Below are 24,835 nucleotides of genomic sequence, written 5' to 3' on the forward strand. Positions count from 1 at the left end.
TTCTAAATTAAAGCTTAGTTTTTCCAAGCAAAAATGAAGCTTATTTTGTGTTCAAGAAATTGAATAAAATTAATAACTCATTTTAAAACTGGTATAAAAACATTTACTATACAAAAGTTAATAATAATAATAATAATAATAATAATAATAATAATAATAATAGTAATAAAAGAAACAATAATAATAATAATAATAATAATAATAATAATAATAATAATAATAATGATAATAATACTTATAATAATAAATTTCTTTCTAAATTAAAGCTTAGTTTTTCTAAGCAAAAATGATGCTTATTTTGTGTTATCTGAGCGCTTTCTCATTTCTATGCAAGAGATCATCTGTGATCTGTGTTTTTAGGAAAGAAATTGTCTAAAAGTAATAACTCATTTTAAAACTGGTATAAAAACATTTACTATACAAAAGTTATAATCGGTTTTTAATAATAATAATAATAATAATAATAATAATAATAATAATAATAATAATAATAATAATAATAATAATAATAATAATAATAATAATAATAATAATAATCATAATAATAATAATAATAATAACAATAATAATAATAATAATAGTAATAAAAGTAAGCTTAGTTTTCTAAGCAAAAATGAAGCTTATTTTGTGTGTTAAATGAGTGTTTTCTTATTTCTATGCAAGAAATCATCTGTGATCTGTGTTTTTAGGCAAGAAATTGTCTCAAATAAATCACTCATTTTAAAACTGGTATATAAACATTTACTATACAAAAGTTATAATCGGTTTTTAATAATAATAATAATAATAATAATAATAATAATAATAATAATAATAATAATAATAATAATAATAATAATAATAAAAATAATAATAATAGTAATAAAAGTAAGCTTAGCTTTCTAAGCAAAAGTGAAGCTTATTTTGTGTTATATAAGCGTTTTTTCATTTTTATGCATGAGATCATCTGTGATCTGTGTTTTTAGTGTTTAGGCAAGAAATTGAATAAAATTAATAACTCATTTTAAAACTAGTAGAAAAACATTTACTTAACAAAAGTTAATAATAATAATAATAATAATAATAATAATAATAATAATAATAATAATAATAATAATAGTCTTAAAAGTAATAATAATAATAATAATAGTAATACTTATAATAATGAATTTCTTTCTAAATTAAAGCTTATTTTTTCTAAGCAAAAATGAAGCTTATTTTGTGTTATCTGAGCGTTTTCTCATTTCTATGCAAGAGATCATCTGTGATCTGTGTTTTTAGGCAAAAAATTGTCTAAAATTAATAACTCAATTTAAAACTGGTATAAAAACATTTACTATACAAAAGTTATAATTGGTTTTTAATAATAATAGTATTAATAATAATATTAATAATAATAATAGTAATAATAATAATAAAAATAATAGTAATAATAATAACAATAATAATAAAAATAAAAATAATAATAGTAGTAATAGTAATAAAAGTTATAATAATAATAATAATAATACTTATAATAATAAATTTCTTTCTAAATTAACGCTTAGTTGATAAAAGCTGATAAAATTTCCTACAAAATAGTTATTTGCATTTTTCATGTAGGACTAACAATAAGCGAGATATAAGTTTGAAAATAATTAATATTTTAAAAAAAGTGCTTTAACAGGAAATGTCTTGTAATTTAAAATACACTTAATTTATTGGGTCCAATACTTTATTAGAAGAAAAGGGAGGTGACATAAAAGTCACTGAAGTCTTCAAAGTCGTTTTGAAATGCTGCATTTTCGTCTTCGTCTCAAATATTGAAAACTGAATTACATTTTTGTTCAGTAACTGTAACAGTTTTCACTTTGGTTTTTTGCTTATATCTCGAAAACAGTTACTCTTATCAATTTTTATCTTTCTTTCAAAATTAAAGCTGATAAAATTTCCCACAAATGGTTAAATGCATTTCTTTTGTAGGACCAACTATAAGCGAGTTATAGAGTTGGATATAAATAATCTTTAACAAAAATTTGCTTTAAAATAAAATGTTTGAAAAACCGAAATTAAACTAAATTAATTGGGTCTAACACTTTAGTAGTGGAAAAAGAAGAAGACACAAAAGTCACCAAAGTCTTCAGAGTCGTTTTTAGTCGTCATATTAATGACAATAACATTAATAATAACAATACTAGTAGTGCTTAATTTGCTTATATGCAAGCGCTTAATTAAGGTAATAGTTTTTTGGTTTCTTGCTTATATCTCGAAAACAGTTACTCCTATCAATTTTTATCTTTTTACTAAAATTAAAGCTGATAAAATTTTCTACAAAATAGTTATTTGCAATTTTCATGTAGGACAAACCATAAGCGAGATATAAGTTTGAAAATAATTATTATTTAAAAAAAATTGATTTGACAGAAAATGTCTTGTGATTTAAAATACACTTAATTTATTGGGTCCAATACTTTATTAGAAAAAAAAGGAGGTGACGTAAAAGTCACTGAAGTCTTCAGAGTCGTTTTTAAATTTTGCATTTTCGTCTTCGTCTCAAACATTGAAAACTAATTTACATTTTTGTTCAGTAACAGTTACAGTTTTCTTATTAGTTTTTTGCTTATATCTCGAAAACAGTTACTCCTATCAATTTTTATCTTTTTTTCAAAATTAAATTTGATAAAATTTCCTACAAAATAGTTATTTGCATTTCTTTTGGAAGACCAATCATAAGCGAGTTATAGATTTGGATATAAATAATCTTTAACAAAAATTTGCTTTAAAATAAAATGTTTGAAAAACCGAAATTAAACTAAATTAATTGGGTCTAACACTTTAGTAGAGGAAAAAGGAAAAGACATAAAAGTCACCAAAGTCTTCTGAGTCGTTTTTGTCGTCATATTAATAACAATAACATTAATAATAATAATACTAATAGTACTAAATTTGCTTATATGCAAGCGCTTAATTAAGGTAACAGTTTTTTGGTTTCTTGCTTATATCTCGAAAACAGTTACTTCTATCAATTTTTATCTTTTTACTAAAATTAAAGCTGACAAAATTTTCTACAAAATACTTATTTGCATTTTTCATGTAGGACTAACCATAAACGACATATAAGTTTAAAAATAATTAATATTTAAAAAAAAAGTGCTTTAACAGAAAATGCCTTGTGATTTAAAATACACTTAATTTATTGGGTCCAATACTTTATTAGTAGAAAAAAGAGGTGACATAAAAGTCACTGAAGTCTTCAGAGTCGTTTTTAAATGCTGCATTTTCGTCTTCGTCTCAAAAGCTGAATTACATTTTTGTTCAGTAACAGTTACAGTTTTCTTATTGGTTTTTTGCTTATATCTCGAAAACAGTTATTCTTATCAATTTTTATCTTTCTTTCAAAATTAAAGCTGATAAAATTTCCTACAAAGCAGTTATTTGCATTTTTCTTGTAGGACCAACCATAAGCGAGTTATAGAGTTGGATATAATTAATATTTAACAAAAACTTGCTTTAAAATAAAATGTTTGAAAAACTAAAATTAAACTAAATTAATTGTGTCTAACACTTTAGTAGAGGCAAAAGGAGAAGACATAAGAGTAACTAAAGGTTTCAGGGTCGTCTTTAGTCGTCATATTAATAACAATAACATTAATAATAATAATACTAATAGTACTAAATTTGCTTACATGTAAATGCTTAATTAAGGTAACAGTTTTTTGGTTTCTTGCTTATATCTCGAAAACAGTTACTCCTATCAATTTTTATCTTTTTACTATAATTAAAGCTGATAAAATTTCCTACAAAATAGTTATGTGCATTTTTTATGTAGGACTAACCATAAGCGATATAAGTTTGAAAATAATTACTATTTAAAAAAAAGTGTTTTAACAGAAAATGTCTTGTGATTTAAAATACACTTAATTTATTGGGTCCAATACTTTATTAGAAGAAAAAGGAGGTGACAAAAGTCACTGAAGTCTTCAGAGTCGTTTTTAAATGCTGCATTTTTGTCTTCGTCTCAAACATTGAAAACTGAATTACATTTTTGTTTAGTAACAGTTACAGTTTTCTTATTGGTTTTTTGTTTATATCTCGAATACAGTTACTCCTATCAAATTTTATCTTTCTTTCAAAATTAAAGCTGATAAAATTTCCTACAAAATAGTTATTTGCATTTTTCATGTAGGACTAACCATAAGCGAGATATAAGTTTGACAAAAATTAAAATTTAAAAAAAATGCTTTAACAGAAAATGTCTTGTGATTTAAAATACACTTAATTTATTAGGTCCAATACTTTATTAGAAGAAAAAGGAGGTGACATAAAAGTCACTGAAGTCTTCAGAGTCGATTTTAAATGCTGCATTTTCGTCTTCGTCTCAAAAATTGAAAACTGAATTACAAATTTGTTCAGTAACAGTTACAGTTTTCTTATTGGTTATTTGCTTATATTTCGAAAACAGTTATTCTTATCAATTTTTATCTTTTTTTCAAAATTAAAGCTGATAAAATTTCCTACAAAGCAGTTATTTGCATTTTTCTTGTAGGACCAACCATAAGCGAGTTATAGAGTTGGATAAAAATAATCTTTAACAAAAATTTGCTTTAAAATAAAATGTTTGAAAAACCGAAATTAAACTAAATTAATTAAGACTAACACTTTAGTAGAGAAAAAAAGAGAAGACATAAAAGTCACCAAAGTCTTGAAAGTCGTTTTTAGTCGTCATATTAATAACAATAGCATTAATAATAATACTAATAGTACTAAATTTGCTTATATGCAAGCGCTTAATTAAGGTAACAGTTTTTTGGTTTCTTGCTTATATCTCGAAAACAGTTACTCCTATCAATTTTTATTTTTTTTTTCTAAAATTAGAGCTGATAAAATTTCCTACAAAATAGTTATTTGCATTTTTTATGTAGGACTAACCATAAGCGAGATATAAGTTTGACAAAAATTAAAATTAAAAAAAAATGCTTTAACAGAAAATGTCTTGTGATTTAAAATACACTTATTAGGTCCAATACTTTATTAGAAGAAAAAGGAGGTGACATAAAAGTCACTGAAGTCTTCAGAGTCGATTTTAAATGCTGCATTTTCGTCTTCGTCTCAAAAATTGAAAACTGAATTACATTTTTGTTCAGTAACAGTTACAGTTTTCTTATTGGTTTTTTGCTTATATCTCGAAAACAGTTATTCTTATCAATTTTTATCTTTCTTTCAAAATTAAAGCTGATAAAATTTCCTACAAAGCAGTTATTTGCATTTTTCTTGTAGGACCAACCATAAGCGAGTTATAGAGTTGGATATAATTAATATTTAACAAAAACTTGCTTTAAAATAAAATGTTTGAAAAACTAAAATTAAACTAAATTAATTGTGTCTAACACTTTAGTAGAGGCAAAAGGAGAAGACATAAAAGTCACTAAAGGTTTCAGGGTCGTCTTTAGTCGTCATATTAATAACAATAACATTAATAATAATAATACTAATAGTACTAAATTTGCTTACATGTAAATGCTTAATTAAGGTAACAGTTTTTTGGTTTCTTGCTTATATCTCGAAAACAGTTACTCCTATCAATTTTTATATTTTTACTATAATTAAAGCTGATAAAATTTCCTACAAAATAGTTATGTGCATTTTTTATGTAGGACTAACCATAAGCGATATAAGTTTGAAAATAATTAATATTTAAAAAAAAGTGTTTTAACAGAAAATGTCTTGTGATTTAAAATACACTTAATTTATTGGGTCCAATACTTTATTAGAAGAAAAAGGAGGTGACAAAAGTCACTGAAGTCTTCAGAGTCGTTTTTAAATGCTGCATTTTTGTCTTCGTCTCAAACATTGAAAAGTGAATTACATTTTTGTTTAGTAACAGTTACAGTTTTCTTATTGGTTTTTTGTTTATATCTCGAATACAGTTACTCCTATCAAATTTTATCTTTTTTTCAATATTAAAGCTGATAAAATTTCCTACAAAATAGTTATTTGCATTTTTCATGTAGGACTAACCATAAGCGAGATATAAGTTTGACAATAATTAAAATCTAAAAAAAATGCTTTAACAGAAAATGTCTTGTGATTTAAAATACACTTAATTTATTAGGTCCAATACTTTATTAGATGAAAAAGGAGGTGACATAAAAGTCACTGAAGTCTTCAGAGTCGATTTTAAATGCTGCATTTTCGTCTTCGTCTCAAAAATTGAAAACTGAATTACATTTTTGTTCAGTAACAGTTACAGTTTTCTTATTGGTTTTTTGCTTATATCTCGAAAACAGTTATTCTTATCAATTTTTATCTTTCTTTCAAAATTAAAGCTGATAAAATTTCCTACAAAGCAGTTATTTGCATTTTTCTTGTAGGACCAACCATAAGCGAGTTATAGAGTTAGATATAAATAATATTTAACAAAAATTTGCTTTAAAATAAAATGTTTGAAAAACTGAAATTAAACTAAATTAATTGTGTCTAACACTTTAGTAGAGGAAAAAGGAGAAGACATAAAAGTCACTAAAGGTTTCAGAGTCGTCTTTAGTCGTCATATTAATAACAATAACATTAATAATAATAATACTAATAGTACTAAATTTGCTTATATGCAAGCGCTTAATTAAGGTAACAGTTTTTTGGTTTCTTGCTTATAACTCGAAAACAGTTACTTCTATCAATTTTAATCTTTTTACTAAAATTAAAGCAGATAAAATTTCCTACAAAATAGTTATTTGCAATTTTCATGTAGGACTAACCATAAGCGAGATATAAGTTTGAAAATAATTATTATTTAAAAAAAATTGATTTGACAGAAAATGTCTTGTGATATAAAATACACTTAATTTATTGGGTCCAATACTTTATTAGAAAAAAAAGGAGGTGACGTAAAAGTCACTGAAGTCTTCAGAGTCGTTTTTAAATTTTGCATTTTCGTCTTCGTCTCAAACATTGAAAACTAATTTACATTTTTGTTCAGTAACAGTTACAGTTTTCTTATTAGTTTTTTGCTTATATCTCGAAAACAGTTACTCCTATCAATTTTTATCTTTTTTTCAAAATTAAATTTGATAAAATTTCCTACAAAATAGTTATTTGCATTTCTTTTGGAAGACCAATCATAAGCGAGTTATAGATTTGGATATAAATAATCTTTAACAAAAATTTGCTTTAAAATAAAATGTTTGAAAAACCGAAATTAAACTAAATTAATTGGGTCTAACACTTTAGTAGAGGAAAAAGGAAAAGACATAAAAGTCACCAAAGTCTTCTGAGTCGTTTTTGTCGTCATATTAATAACAATAACATTAATAATAATAATACTAATAGTACTAAATTTGCTTATATGCAAGCGCTTAATTAAGGTAACAGTTTTTTGGTTTCTTGCTTATATCTCGAAAACAGTTACTTCTATCAATTTTTATCTTTTTACTAAAATTAAAGCTGACAAAATTTTCTACAAAATACTTATTTGCATTTTTCATGTAGGACTAACCATAAACGACATATAAGTTTAAAAATAATTAATATTTAAAAAAAAAGTGCTTTAACAGAAAATGCCTTGTGATTTAAAATACACTTAATTTATTGGGTCCAATACTTTATTAGTAGAAAAAAGAGGTGACATAAAAGTCACTGAAGTCTTCAGAGTCGTTTTTAAATGCTGCATTTTCGTCTTCGTCTCAAAAGCTGAATTACATTTTTGTTCAGTAACAGTTACAGTTTTCTTATTGGTTTTTTGCTTATATCTCGAAAACAGTTATTCTTATCAATTTTTATCTTTCTTTCAAAATTAAAGCTGATAAAATTTCCTACAAAGCAGTTATTTGCATTTTTCTTGTAGGACCAACCATAAGCGAGTTATAGAGTTGGATATAATTAATATTTAACAAAAACTTGCTTTAAAATAAAATGTTTGAAAAACTAAAATTAAACTAAATTAATTGTGTCTAACACTTTAGTAGAGGCAAAAGGAGAAGACATAAGAGTAACTAAAGGTTTCAGGGTCGTCTTTAGTCGTCATATTAATAACAATAACATTAATAATAATAATACTAATAGTACTAAATTTGCTTACATGTAAATGCTTAATTAAGGTAACAGTTTTTTGGTTTCTTGCTTATATCTCGAAAACAGTTACTCCTATCAATTTTTATCTTTTTACTATAATTAAAGCTGATAAAATTTCCTACAAAATAGTTATGTGCATTTTTTATGTAGGACTAACCATAAGCGATATAAGTTTGAAAATAATTACTATTTAAAAAAAAGTGTTTTAACAGAAAATGTCTTGTGATTTAAAATACACTTAATTTATTGGGTCCAATACTTTATTAGAAGAAAAAGGAGGTGACAAAAGTCACTGAAGTCTTCAGAGTCGTTTTTAAATGCTGCATTTTTGTCTTCGTCTCAAACATTGAAAACTGAATTACATTTTTGTTTAGTAACAGTTACAGTTTTCTTATTGGTTTTTTGTTTATATCTCGAATACAGTTACTCCTATCAAATTTTATCTTTCTTTCAAAATTAAAGCTGATAAAATTTCCTACAAAATAGTTATTTGCATTTTTCATGTAGGACTAACCATAAGCGAGATATAAGTTTGACAAAAATTAAAATTTAAAAAAAATGCTTTAACAGAAAATGTCTTGTGATTTAAAATACACTTAATTTATTAGGTCCAATACTTTATTAGAAGAAAAAGGAGGTGACATAAAAGTCACTGAAGTCTTCAGAGTCGATTTTAAATGCTGCATTTTCGTCTTCGTCTCAAAAATTGAAAACTGAATTACAAATTTGTTCAGTAACAGTTACAGTTTTCTTATTGGTTATTTGCTTATATTTCGAAAACAGTTATTCTTATCAATTTTTATCTTTTTTTCAAAATTAAAGCTGATAAAATTTCCTACAAAGCAGTTATTTGCATTTTTCTTGTAGGACCAACCATAAGCGAGTTATAGAGTTGGATAAAAATAATCTTTAACAAAAATTTGCTTTAAAATAAAATGTTTGAAAAACCGAAATTAAACTAAATTAATTAAGACTAACACTTTAGTAGAGAAAAAAAGAGAAGACATAAAAGTCACCAAAGTCTTGAAAGTCGTTTTTAGTCGTCATATTAATAACAATAGCATTAATAATAATACTAATAGTACTAAATTTGCTTATATGCAAGCGCTTAATTAAGGTAACAGTTTTTTGGTTTCTTGCTTATATCTCGAAAACAGTTACTCCTATCAATTTTTATTTTTTTTTTCTAAAATTAGAGCTGATAAAATTTCCTACAAAATAGTTATTTGCATTTTTTATGTAGGACTAACCATAAGCGAGATATAAGTTTGACAAAAATTAAAATTAAAAAAAAATGCTTTAACAGAAAATGTCTTGTGATTTAAAATACACTTATTAGGTCCAATACTTTATTAGAAGAAAAAGGAGGTGACATAAAAGTCACTGAAGTCTTCAGAGTCGATTTTAAATGCTGCATTTTCGTCTTCGTCTCAAAAATTGAAAACTGAATTACATTTTTGTTCAGTAACAGTTACAGTTTTCTTATTGGTTTTTTGCTTATATCTCGAAAACAGTTATTCTTATCAATTTTTATCTTTCTTTCAAAATTAAAGCTGATAAAATTTCCTACAAAGCAGTTATTTGCATTTTTCTTGTAGGACCAACCATAAGCGAGTTATAGAGTTGGATATAATTAATATTTAACAAAAACTTGCTTTAAAATAAAATGTTTGAAAAACTAAAATTAAACTAAATTAATTGTGTCTAACACTTTAGTAGAGGCAAAAGGAGAAGACATAAAAGTCACTAAAGGTTTCAGGGTCGTCTTTAGTCGTCATATTAATAACAATAACATTAATAATAATAATACTAATAGTACTAAATTTGCTTACATGTAAATGCTTAATTAAGGTAACAGTTTTTTGGTTTCTTGCTTATATCTCGAAAACAGTTACTCCTATCAATTTTTATATTTTTACTATAATTAAAGCTGATAAAATTTCCTACAAAATAGTTATGTGCATTTTTTATGTAGGACTAACCATAAGCGATATAAGTTTGAAAATAATTAATATTTAAAAAAAAGTGTTTTAACAGAAAATGTCTTGTGATTTAAAATACACTTAATTTATTGGGTCCAATACTTTATTAGAAGAAAAAGGAGGTGACAAAAGTCACTGAAGTCTTCAGAGTCGTTTTTAAATGCTGCATTTTTGTCTTCGTCTCAAACATTGAAAAGTGAATTACATTTTTGTTTAGTAACAGTTACAGTTTTCTTATTGGTTTTTTGTTTATATCTCGAATACAGTTACTCCTATCAAATTTTATCTTTTTTTCAATATTAAAGCTGATAAAATTTCCTACAAAATAGTTATTTGCATTTTTCATGTAGGACTAACCATAAGCGAGATATAAGTTTGACAATAATTAAAATCTAAAAAAAATGCTTTAACAGAAAATGTCTTGTGATTTAAAATACACTTAATTTATTAGGTCCAATACTTTATTAGATGAAAAAGGAGGTGACATAAAAGTCACTGAAGTCTTCAGAGTCGATTTTAAATGCTGCATTTTCGTCTTCGTCTCAAAAATTGAAAACTGAATTACATTTTTGTTCAGTAACAGTTACAGTTTTCTTATTGGTTTTTTGCTTATATCTCGAAAACAGTTATTCTTATCAATTTTTATCTTTCTTTCAAAATTAAAGCTGATAAAATTTCCTACAAAGCAGTTATTTGCATTTTTCTTGTAGGACCAACCATAAGCGAGTTATAGAGTTAGATATAAATAATATTTAACAAAAATTTGCTTTAAAATAAAATGTTTGAAAAACTGAAATTAAACTAAATTAATTGTGTCTAACACTTTAGTAGAGGAAAAAGGAGAAGACATAAAAGTCACTAAAGGTTTCAGAGTCGTCTTTAGTCGTCATATTAATAACAATAACATTAATAATAATAATACTAATAGTACTAAATTTGCTTATATGCAAGCGCTTAATTAAGGTAACAGTTTTTTGGTTTCTTGCTTATAACTCGAAAACAGTTACTTCTATCAATTTTAATCTTTTTACTAAAATTAAAGCAGATAAAATTTCCTACAAAATAGTTATTTGCAATTTTCATGTAGGACTAACCAGCGAGATATAAGTTTAAAAATAATTAATATTTAAAAAAATTGCTTTAACAGAAAATGCCTTGTGATTTAAAATACACTTAATTTATCGGGTCCAATACTTTATTAGAAAAAAAAGAGGTGATATAAAAGTCACTGAAGTCTTCAGAGTCGTTTTTAAATACTGCATTTTCGTCTTCGTCTCAAACATTGAAAACTGAATTACATTTTTGTTCAGTAACAGTTACAGTTTTCTTATTGGTTTTTTGCTTATATCTCGAAAACAGTTACTCCTATCAATTTTTATCTTTTTTTCAAAATTAAATCTGATAAAATTTCCTACAAAATAGTTATTAGCATTTTTGTTGTAGGACCAACCATAAGCGAGTTATAGAGTTGGATATAAATAATCTTTAACAAAAATTTGCTTCAAAATAATATGTTTGAAAAACCGAAATTTAACTAAATTAAGTAAGACTAACACTTCAGTAGAGAAAAAAAGAGAAGACATAAAAGTCACCAAAGTCTTGAGAGTCGTTTTTAGTCGTCATATTAATAACAATAACATTAATAATAATACTAATAGTACTAAATTTGCTTGTATGCAAGCGCTTAATTAAGGTAACAGTTTTTTGGTTTCTTGCTTATATCTCGAAAACAGTTACTCCTGTCAATTTTTATCTTTTTTCTAAAATTAAAGCTGGTAAAATTTCCTACAAAATAGTTATTTGCATTTTTCATGTAGGACTAACCATAAGCGAGATATAAGTTTGAAAATAATTAATATTTAAAAAAAAATGCTTTAACAGAAAATGTCTTGTGATTTAAAATACACTTAATTTATTAGGTCCAATACTTTATTAGAAGAAAAAGTAGGTGACATAAAAGTCACTGAAGTCCTCAGAGTCGATTTTAAATGCTGCATTTTCGTCTTCGTCTCAAACATTGAAAACTGAATTACATTTTTGTTCAGTAACAGTTACAGTTTTCATATTGGTTTTTTGCTTATATCTCGAAAACTGTTATTCTTATCAATTTTTATCTTTTTTTCATAATTAAAGCCAATAAAATTTCCTACAAAACAGTTATTTGCATTTTTCTTGTAGGACCAACCATAAGCGAGTTATAGAGTTGGATATAAATAATATTTAACAAAAACTTGCTTTAAAGTAAAATTTTGAAAAACTAAAATTAAACTAAATTAATTGTGTCTAACACTTTAGTAGAGAAAAAAGGAGAAGACATAAAAGTCACTAAAGGTTTCAGTGTCGTCTTTAGTCGTCATATTAATAACAATAACATTAATAATAATAATACTAATAGTACTATATTTGCTTATATGCTAACTCTTAATTAAGGTAACAGTTTTTTGGTTTCTTGCTTACATCTCGAAAACAGTTACTCCTATCAATTTTTTTCTTTTTACTAAAATTAAATCTAATAAAATTTCCTACAAAATAGTTATTTGCATTTTTCTTGTAGGACTAACCATAAGCGAGATATAAGTTTGAAAATAATTAATATTAAAAAAGAAGTGCTTTAACAAAAAATGTCTTGTGATTTAAAATACACTTAATTTATTGGGTCCAATACTTTATTAGAAGAAAAAGGAGGTGACATAAAAGTCATTGAAGTCTTTAGAGTCGATTTTAAATGCTGCATTTTCGTCTTCGTTTCAAACATTGAAAATTGATTTACATTTTTGTTCAGTAACAGTTACAGTTTTCTTATTGGTTTTTTGCTTATATCTTGAAAATAGTTACTCCTATCAATTTTTATTTTTTTTTCAAAATTAAAGCTGATAAAGTTTCCTACAAAATAGTTATTTGCATTTCTTTTAGAAGACCAACCATAAGCGAGTTATAGAGTTGGATATAGATAATCTTTAACAAAAGTTTGCTTTAAAATAAAATGTTTGAAAAACCGAAATTAAACTAAATTAATTAAGACTAACACTTTAGTAGAGAAAAAAAGAAAAGACATAAAAGTCACCAAAGTCTTGAGAGTCGTTTTTGGTTGTCATATTAACAACAATAACATTAATAATAATACTAATAATACTAAATTTGCTTATATGCAAGCGCTTAATTAAGGTAACTGTTTTTTGGTTTCTTGCTTATATCTCGAAAACAGTTACTCCTATCAATTTTTATCTTTTTTCTAAAATTAAATCTGATAAAATTTCCTACAAAATAGTTATTTGCATTTTTCATGTAGGACTAACCATAAGCGAGATATAAGTTTGAAAATAATTATATTTAAAAAAAAAATGCTTTAACAGAAAATGTCTTGTGATTTAAAATACACTTAATTTATTGGGTTCAATACTTTATTAGAAGAAAAAGGAGGTGACATAAAAGTCACTGAAGTCTTCAGAGTCGTTTTTAAATGCTTCATTTTCGTCTTCGTCTCAAACATTGAAAACTGAATTACATTTTTGTTCAGTAACAGTTACAGTTTTCTTATTGGTTTTTTGCTTATATCTCGAAAACAGTTATTCTTATCAATTTTTATCTTTCTTTCAAAATTAAAGCTGATAAAATTTCCTACAAAACAGTTATTTGCATTTTTCTTTTAGGACCAACCATAAGCGAGTTATAGAGTTGGATATAAATAATATTTAACAAAAACTTGCTTTAAATAAAATATTGGACCCAATAAATAAAGTGTATTTTAAATCACAAGACATTTTCTGATAAAGCGCTTTTTTTAAATATTAATTATTTTCAAACTTATATCTCGCTTATGGTTAGTCCTACATACTGTTTTCGAGATATAAGCAACAAACCAATAAGAAAACTGTAACTGTTACTGAACAAAAATGTAATTCAGTTTTCAATGTTTGAGACGAAGACGAAAATGCAGCATTTAAAAACGACTCTGAAGACTTCAGTGACTTTTATGTCACCTCCTTTTTCTTCTAATAAAGTATTGAACCCAATAAATTAAGTGTATTTTAAATCACAAGACATTTTCTGTTAAAGCACTTTTTTTTAAATATTAATTATTTTCAAACTTATATCTCGCTTATGGTTAGTCCTACATGAAAAATGCAAAAATAACGATTTTGTAAGAAATTTTATCATCTTTAATTTTAGTGAAAAGATAAAAATTGATAGGAGTAACTGTTTTCGAGATATAAGCAAGAAACCAAAAAACTGTTACCTTAATTAAGCGTTTGCATATAAGCAAATTTATTACTATTAGTATTATTATTATTAATTTTATTGTTATTAATATGACGACTAAAAACGACTCTGAAGACTTTGGTAATTTTTACGTCTCTTTTTTTTCCTCTACTAAAGTGTAAGACCCAATTAATAAAATTTAATTTCGGATTTTCAAACATTTTATTTAAAGCGAATTTTTGTTAAAGATTATTTATATCCAACTCTATAACTCGCTTATGGTTGTCCCTACAAAAAAAAATGCAAAAAACTATTTTGTAGGAAATTTTATCTGCTTTAATTTTGAAGGAAAGATAAAAATTAAGAGGAGTAACTGTTTTCGAGATATAAGCAAGAAACCAAAAAACTGTTACCTTAATTAAACGTTTGCATATAAGCAAATTTAGTACTATTAGTATTATTATTATTAATGTTATTGTTATTAATATGACGACTAAAAACGACTCTGAAGGCTTTGGTGACTTTTACGTCTCCTTTTTTTTCCTCTATTAAAGTGTTAGATCCAATTAATTTAGTTTAATTTCGGTTTTTCAAACATTTTATTTTAAAGCAAATTTTTGTTAAAGATTATCTATATCCAACTTTATAACTCGCTTATGGTTGGTCCTACAGAAAAAATGCAACTAACTATTTTGTAGGAAATTTTATCAGCTTTAATTTTGAAAAAAAGATAAAAATTGATAGGAGTAACAGTTTTCGACATATAAGCAAAATACCATAGTGAAAACTGTTACAGTTACTGAACAAAAATGTAATTCAGTTTTCAATGTTTGAGACGAAGACGAAAATGCAGCATTTGAAAACGACTCTGAAGACTTTATGTCACCTCCTTTTTCTTCTAATAAAGTATTAGACGAAATAAATTAAGTATATTTTAAATCACAAGACATTTTCTGTTAAAGCACTTTTTTTTAAATATCAATTATTTTCAAACTTATATCTCGCTTATGGTTAGTCCTACATGAAAAATGCAAATAACAATTTTGTAGGAAATTTTATCAGATTTAATTTTAGTAAAAAGATAAAAATTGATAGGAGTATCTGTTTTCGAGATATAAGCAAGAAACCAAAAAACTGTTACCATAATTAAGCGCTTGCATATAAGCAAATTTAGTACTATTAGTATTATTATTATTAATGATATTGTCATTAATATGACGACTAAAGTCGACTCTGAAGACTTTAGTGACTTTTATGTCCCCTCCTTTTTCCTCTACTAAAGTGTTAGACACAATTAATTTAGTTTAATTTCAGTTTTTCAAACATTTTATTTTAAAGCAAATTTTTGTTAAATATTATTTATATCTAACTCTATAACTCGCTTATGGTTGGTCCCACAAGAAAAATACAAATAACTAATTTGTAGGAAATTTTATCAGATTTAATTTAAAAAAAAAGATAAAAATTGATAGGAGTAACAGTTTTCGAGATATAAGCAAAATACCATAGTGAAAACTGTTACAGTTACTGAACAAAAATGTAATTCAGTTTTCAATGTTTGAGACGAAGACGAAAATGCAGCATTTGAAAACGACTCTGAAGACTTCAGTGACTTTTATGTCACCTCCTTTTTCTTCTAATAACGTAGTGGACCCAATAAATTAAGTGTATTTTAAATCACAAGTCATTTTCTGTTAAAGCACTTTTTTTTTAAATATTAATTATTTTTAAACTTATATCTCGCTTATGGTTAGTCCTACATGAAAAATGCAAATAACTATTTTGTAGGAAATGTTGTCAGCTTTAGTTTTAGTAAAAAGATAAAAATTGATAGAAGTAACTCTTTTCGAGATATAAGCAAAAAGCCAAAAAACAGTTACCTTAATTAAGCGCTTGCATATAAGCAAATTTAGGACTATTAGTATTATTATTATTAATGTTATTGTTATTAATATGACGACTAAAAACGACTCTGAAGACTTTGGTGATTTTTATGTCTTTTCCTTTTTCCTCTACTAAAGTGTTAGACCCAATTAATTTAGTTTAATTTCGGTTTTTCAAACATTTTATTTTAAAGCAAATTTTTGTTAAATATTATTTATATCTAACTCTATAACTCGCTTATGGTTGGTCCTACAAAAGAAATGCATTTAACTATTTTGTAGGAAATTTTATCAGCTTTAATTTTGAAAAAAAGATAAAAATTGATAGGAGTAACTGTTTTCGAGATGTAAGCAAAAAACCAAAGTAAAAACTGTAACAGTTACTGAACAAAAATGTAATTCAGTTTTCAATGTTTGAGACGAAAACGAAAATGCAGCATTTACTGTCACCTCCTTTTTCTTCTAATTAAGTATTGGACCCAATAAATTAAGTGTATTTTAAATCACAAGACATTTTCTGTTAAAGCACATTTTTTTTAATTATTAATTATTTTCAAACTTATATCTCGCTTATGGTTAGTCCTACATGAAAAATGCAAGTAACTATTTTGTAGGAAATTTTATCAGCTTTTATCAACTAAGCGTTAATTTAGAAAGAAATTCATTATTATAAGTATTATTATTATTATTATTATAAACTTTTATTACTATTATTATTATTATTACTTTTGTTTCTATTACTATTATCATTATTATTATTATTATTGTTAATATTATTATTATTATTATTATTAACTTTTGTTTAGTAAATGTTTTTATACCAGGTTTAAAATGAGTTATTAATTTTAGACAATTTCTTGCCTAAAAACACAGATCACAGATGATTTCTTGCATAGAAATGAGAAAACGCTCACATAACACAAAATAAGCTTCATTTTTGCTTAGAAAAACTAAGCTTTAACGATTATTAATTATTTTCAAACTTATATCTCGCTTATGGTTAGTGCTACATGAAAAATGCAAAAAACTATTTTTTAGGAAATTTTATCAGCTTTAATTTTGAAAGAAAGATAAAAATTGATAGGAGTAACTGTTTTCGAGATATAAGCAAAAAACCAATAAGAAAACTGTAACTGTAACTGAACAAAAATGTAATTCAGTTTTCAATGTTTGAGACGAAGACGAAAATGCAGCATTTAAAATCGACTCTGAAGACTTCAGTGACTTTTATGTCATATTCTTTTTCTTCTAATAAAGTATTGGACCCAATAAATTAAGTGTATTTTAAATCACAAGACATTTTCTGTTAAACCACTTTTTTTTAAAATATTAATTATTTTTAAACTTATATCTCGCTTATGGTTAGTCCTACATGAAAAATGCAAATAACTATTTTGTTGGAAATTTTATCAGGTTTAATTTTGGAGGAAAGATAAAATTTGATAAGTGTAACTGTTTTCGAGATATAAGCAAAAAACCAATAAGAAAACTGTAACTGTTACTGAACAAAAATGTAATTCAGTTTTCAATGTTTGAGACGAATACAAAAATGCAGCATTTAAAAACGACTCTGAAGATTTCAGTGACTTTTATGTCACCTCTTTTTTCTTCTAATAAAGTACTGGGCCCAATAAATTAAGTGTATTTTAAATCACAAAGCATTTTCTGTTAAAGCACTTTTTTTTTTATTAATTATTTTCAAACTTATATCTCGCTTATGGTAAGTCCTACATGAAAAATGCAAATAACTATTTTGTAGGAAATTTTGTCAGCTTTAGTTTTAGTAAAAACATAAAAATTGATAGGAGTAACTGTTTTCGAGATATAAGCAAGAAACCAAAAAACTGTTACCTTAATAAATCGCTTGCATATATGCAAATATAGTACTATTAGTACTCGTATTATTATTATTAATGTTACTGTTATTAATATGACGACTAAAAACGACTCTGAAACCTTTAGTGACATTTATGTCTTCTCCATTTTCCTCTACTAAAGTGTTAGACACAATTAATTTAGTTTAATTTTAGTTTTTCAAACATTTTATTTAAAAGCAAATTTTTGTTAAATATTATTTATATCTATCTCTATAACTCGCTTATGGTTGGTCCTACAAGAAAAATGCCAATCACTATTATGTAGGAAATTTTATCAGCTTTAATTTTGAAAAAAAAATAAAAATTGATAGGTGTAACTATTTTCGAGATATAAGCAAAAAACCAAAAAGAAAACTGTAACTGTTACTGAACAAAAATGTAATTCAGTTTTCAATGTTTGAGACGAAGACAAAAATGCAGCATTTAAAATTCACTCTGAAGACTTCAGTGACTTTTATGTCACCTCCATTTTCTTCTAATAAAGTATTGGACCCAATAAATTAAGTGTATTTTAAATCACAAGACATTTTCTGTTAAAGCACATTTTTTTTAATTATTAATTATTTTTAAACTTATATTTCGCTTATGGTTGGTTCTACATAAAAAATGCAAATAACTATTTTGTAGGAAATTTTATTAGCTTTAATTTTGAAAGAAAGATAAAAATTGATAGGAGTAACTGTTTTCGAGATATAAGCAAAAAACTAATACGTAAACTGTAACTGTTACTGAACAAAAATATAATTCAGTTTTCAATGTTTGAGACGAAGACGAAAATGCATCATTTTTTGCCTAAAAACACAGATTACAGATGATCTCTTGCATAGAAATGAGAAAACGCTCAGATAACACAAAATAAGCTTTATTTTTGCTTAGAAAAAATAAGCTTTAATTTAAAAAGAAATTCATTATTATAAGTATTATTATTATTACTTTTATTACTATTATTATTATTATTATTTATTATATTATTATTTATACTAATGACACCATTCTGGATAGCACACATAAAGCCTTCTGTTTCTCCATATAGACTTCCAGAGGTGAGCCAGCTTGTTGATTCTGTTTGATGGCCTGAGTCCAATGCCTTTGGGTATTTGCCATGTAGTGCTTTTCCTTACCATTCTTCTCTCTTTTCTCTTATTGTTGGGGCTTGGGTTGGTTCATCATTGTTCTTCAGTTTTAGTGGTGAGTAGGAATCTATTTCGCAGATGACTTTGAGTAGTGGAGTTTGATTTTTCTTGAAATATTTCCGCAGGTTGATGATTTGTTTTTTCCAAAGGTGTTCCAAGTTCAAGAGTCCTCTCCCTCCGGATCGTCGTGGTAGGTAGAGTCTGATGACTGACGCATTTGTGTGATGGATTCGGTTTGCTGTCATATCGGTTCTGATTTTTCTATCGATTCTCTCTAGATCTGTTTGCGACCACTGTATTACCCCAAATGTGTAGGTTATTGTTGGTATTGCCCAGGTGTTTACGGCTTTCACTTTGTTTTTTCCATTCAGACTTGTGTTTAGGATCTTGTTTATTCTTGTATGTAGTTCCTTCTCTGTTTTATCTTTCAGTTCTTTTGTGTCTCGTATTAGATGTTGGTCCAGTCCTAAGTATTTGTACTTTTCAGTGTGGTCCAATTCCTTGATGTTGAGGTGTTCAATGTTCTGGCTGGTCGTTTTCTTCCTTTTCTTGTAGATGATCTTGGCACACTTGTCATATCCAAATTTCATACGGATGTTCTCACTGAATGTTTTTGTGATGGTGAGTAGTTTTCCTAGATCTTGTTCATTTTCTGCATATAACTTGGCATCGTCGACGTACAAGAGGTGGCTGAGTCGTTGTGTTGATGAGCCTTTTAGTTTGTAGCCAAGGTTAGAGGATTGAAGCAGTCTTGAGAGTGGATTTATTATTATTATTATTATTATTATTATTATTATTATTGTTATTATTATTATTATTATTATTATTATTATTATTATTAACTTTTGTATAGTAAATGTTTTTCTACTAGTTTTAAAATGAGTTATTAATTTTATTCAATTGCTTGCCTAAAAACACAGATCACAGATGATCTCTTGCATAAAAATGAAAAAACGCTCATATAACACAAAATAAGCTTTATTTTTGCTTAGAAAACAAAGCTTACTTTTATTACTATTATTATTATTTTTATTGCTTTTATTATTATTGTTATTATTATTATTATTAATATTTCTGTTATTATTATTATTATTATTAAAAACCGATTATAACTTTTGTATAGTAAATGTTTTTATACCAGATTTAAAATGAGTGATTTATTTTAGACAATTTCTTGCCTAAAAACACAGATCACAGATGATTTCTTGCATAGAAATAAGAAAACACTCATTTAACACACAAAATAAGCTTCATTTTTGCTTAGAAAACTAAGCTTACTTTTATTACTATTATTATTATTATTATTATTATTGTTATTATTATGATTATTATTATTATTATTATTATTATTATTATTATTATTATTATTATTATTATTATTATTATTATTATTATTATTATTATTATTATTATTAACTTTTGTATAGTAAATATTTTTATACCAGTTTTAAAATGAGTTATTAATTTTAGACAATTTCTTGCCTAAAACACAAATCACAGATGATCTTTTGCATAGAAATGAGAAAACGCTCATATAACACACCAAATAAGCTTCATTTTTGCTTAGAAAACTAAGCTTACTTTTATTACTATTATTATTATTTTTATTATTATTATTATTATTATTATTATTATTATTATTATTATTATTATTATTATTATTATTATTATTATTATTATTATTATTATTATTATTATTATTATTATTATTATTATTATTATTATTATTATTATTAACTTTTGTATAGTAAATATTTTTATACCAGTTTTAAAATGAGTTATTAATTTTAGACAATTTCTTGCCTAAAACACAAATCACAGACGATCTTTTGCATAGAAATGAGAAAACGCTCATATAACACACCAAATAAGCTTCATTTTTGCTTAGAAAACTAAGCTTACTTTTATTACTATTATTATTATTTTTATTATTATTATTATTATTATTATTATTATTATTATTATTATTATTATTATTATTATTATTATTATTATTATTATTATTATTATTATTATTATTATTATTATTATTATTATTATTATTGATATTATTATTAATATTATTATTATTATTATTAAAAACTTATATTAAACAGACAGAAAACGTCGTTTTGTCACAAAAGAGCTAATTATGTATCACTTTAAATAGAAGCAGTTTATCCTGTTTGTTCCTTTACTTACATAAGAGTAAATTTTTATAAAGCGTAACTAAAACCACATATTCTGACACAAAAACACGAAATACGTTATAGACTTGACGAGAACGGCGTATCTCGGACTCTTATAAGACTCTTATAGGAACAAAAGTATCAATTTAGATTAAAACAAATTATTTTTGTTGACTCTCAGTCCGAATTGTTCATCAGTTCAAACAAAAACGGCTTATTTTAGACGATCTTTTGCTTTGAACAAGAAAACTTACATCGAACAGACTAAAAACGTATAAATCTGGCATAAAAGAGCAATTTATGTATCACTTTGGATAAAGGCAGCTAATCCTATTCGTTTCATTGCTTAAAATAGACTAAATTGTTAATAAATCTAACCGAAACGCTGTATTCTCGCACAAAATACTAATTACATTATAGTTTCGACGAGAATAGCTTATTTGGAATGATTCTAAAGAATCTGAAAACTTTGTATTTGGACCAAACCACCGAATTTTGTATCAGTTTAAACAAAAACGGTTGATTTTCGACAATATTTTGCTTTGAACAAAAAAACTTATATCAAACAGACAAAAAACGTCTTATTTTAGCACAAAACAAAAGATTTGCGTTATAGTCTTAACGAGAGCTGTTAATTTCAAACGATTCTATGCTTTGAAACGAGTAAACTTTCACTGAACAGAGGAAAAACATTTTATTTCGCCTTTTAAAAACGATTCATGCCACAGTTTGGATAAAAACCAATTATTTTCGTTAATTCATTATTACAAACAAGAAACCTTACATCAAAGAAACTGAAAACCCCTTATTCAGGCATCGAAATTCGAATTACGTTTCAGTATGGACAAAAACTGCTTATTTTAGACGATCCTTTGTTTTGAATACGAAAACTTACATTAAAAAGTTTAAAAACCTTTTATTCTGGCTGAAAACTGCAAATTATATATTACTCTGGATAGAAAGCAATTTATCCTAATTACTCCTTTACTTAGAATAGAGTAAACTTTTATAAAACTTAATGAAAACTTTAAATTTCGTCTCAAAGAAATAATTTACGTTATAGTTTTGACCAGCACTGTTTATTTCAAACGATTTTATGATACGAAACGAATGAACTTTTATGGGGCAGATGCAAAACCACATATTACCATGTAAAGCGTTGTTTTAAAGCAAAGTATTACCTTTTGCAACAAGAAATTTTACGTCAAAGAAACTGAAAACTTCGTATCCATGCACAAATATCGAATTACGTATCAGTTTAGGCAAATACAGCTTATTTTAAACGATTCCTTGCTATAAACAAGAAAAATTTTATCAAACATATTGAAAACGTCTTATTCTCCAAAATAAAAGCAAATTATGTATCAGTTTTAACAAAAGCGGATTACTCCGTTTGATTCTATGCTTAGAGTAGAGTAAACTACTATAAAACGTTATGAAAACTCTATATTCAAGCTCAAAAGAACAAATTACGTTATAGTTTTGACAAAAAAAAAAATATTTCGGACGATTACATACTTCGAAGTAAGCAAATTTTAATTGAACAAGTGCAAAAGCTAATAATTTGCTTTAAAATAAGATTTATGTGGAAATATGGTGTTTTGCATCTGTTCTATAAAAGTTTACGCGTTTCGCTCCATTGAATCAGTCGAAATAAATTATTTTGACACATCAACAACGAAAATAATTTGTTTTTGTTTAAACCGTAACATAAGTCGTTTTTATAAAACGAACTAAGACATTTGGCATCTGTTTAGTGAAACTTTTCTCGTTTGGGGGCATAAAATCGTTCGAAATTAACAGTTCTGGTCAAAACTATAACGTAAATTATTTCTTTGAGACAAAATTTAAAGTTTTTATTAAGTTTTATACAAGTTTGCTCTATTCTAAGCAAAGGAGTAATCAGGATAAACTGCTTTTATCCAAAGTAATACATAATTTGCAGTTTTGAGCCAGAATAAGGCGTTTTTAATCTTTTTAATGTAAGTTTTCGTGTTCAAAAGAAAGGATCGTCTAAAATAAGCAGTTTGTGTCCAGACTGAATCGTAATTTGATTTTCTGGGCTTGAATAAGAGGTTTTCAGTTTCTTTGATGTAAGGTTTCTTGTTTGTAACAATGAATAAACGAAAATCATTGGTTTTAATCCAAACTGTGACATAAATCGTTTTTCAAAGCCGAAATCAGACGTTTTGCCTCTGTTCAGTGAAAGAATCGTTTAAAATTAACAGTTCTCGTCAAGACTATAAACCAAATCTTTAAAGTGATAAAAAGAAATAATTTACGTTATAGTTTTGATCAAAACTGTTAATTTCAAACGATTCTTTGCCCCCAAACGAGAAAACTTTTACTAAACAGATGCCAAACGTCTTAGTTCGTTTTATAAAAACGACTTACGTAACAGTTTAAACAAAAACAAATTATTTTCGTTGTTGTTGTGTCAAAATAATTTATTTCGAATGATTCAATGGAGCGAAACGAGTAAACTTTTATAGGACAGATGCAAAACACCATATTACCACATATATCGTTATTTTAAAGCAAAGTATTAGCTTTTGCACTTGTTCAATTAAAGTTTGCTTACTTCGAAGTATGTAATCGTCCGAAATAATTTTTTTTTGTCAAAACTATAACGCAATTTGTTCTTTTGAGCTTGAATATAGAGTTTTCATTACGTTTTGTAGTAGTTTACTCTACTCTAAGCATAGAATCAAACAGAGTAATCCGCTTTTGTTAAAACTGATACATAATTTGCTCTTATTTTCGAGAATAAGACGTTTTCAATATGTTTGATAAAATTTTTCTTGTTTATAGCAAGGAATCGTTTAAAATAAGCTGTATTTGCCTAAACTGATACGTAATTCGACATTTGTGCATGGATACGAAGTTTTCAGTTTCTTTGACGTGAAATTTCTTGTTGCAAAAGGTAATACTTTGCTTTAAAACAACGCTTTATATGGTAATATGTGGTTTTGCATCTTCCCCATAAAAGTTCATTCGTTTCGAATCATAAAATCGTTTGAAATAAACAGTGCTGGTCAAAACTATAACGTAAATTATTTCTTTGAGACGAAATTTAAAGTTTTCATTAAATTTTATACAAGTTTACTCTATTCTAAGTAAAGGAGTAATCAGGATAAATTGCTTTTATCTAGAGTAATATATTGTCACCAACGGGAAGTTGAGCTTCCCCTTAGATCGAACACCCTAGCGAGGTTGCAAGCTATTGCTGATATCGGAATTTGCGAATACCGACGAGCAATAGCTAAGTCAGCCTTCCGGTGGTTCGAACTTCGGGGTCGCCGTAGAGAAACGTAGAATTCATTCGTTCGTTGATAGTCAGTGGAAAGTGACAAAGGGTGACATATGGTCGGTGCCATGAAGAGCTTTATAGCGACTAGAATGTAAGTAAATCTTTACATCACATTAGTGTTAGTTTGGTAGTTAAATATAGACTCTTACGAAAGAAAACTTTCGTTTTGATTATTGTCTCGCGTAAAAGTTAAGGGTCAGCGAAAATAGGAGTCAATGCCCAAGGGCGAAAAAAGGGAACCGCCACTGACAAGAAGA

The sequence above is a fragment of the Tribolium castaneum genome, chromosome 11, assembly GCF_031307605.1.
Source record: "Tribolium castaneum strain GA2 chromosome 11, icTriCast1.1, whole genome shotgun sequence".
Taxonomy (NCBI): domain Eukaryota; kingdom Metazoa; phylum Arthropoda; class Insecta; order Coleoptera; family Tenebrionidae; genus Tribolium; species Tribolium castaneum.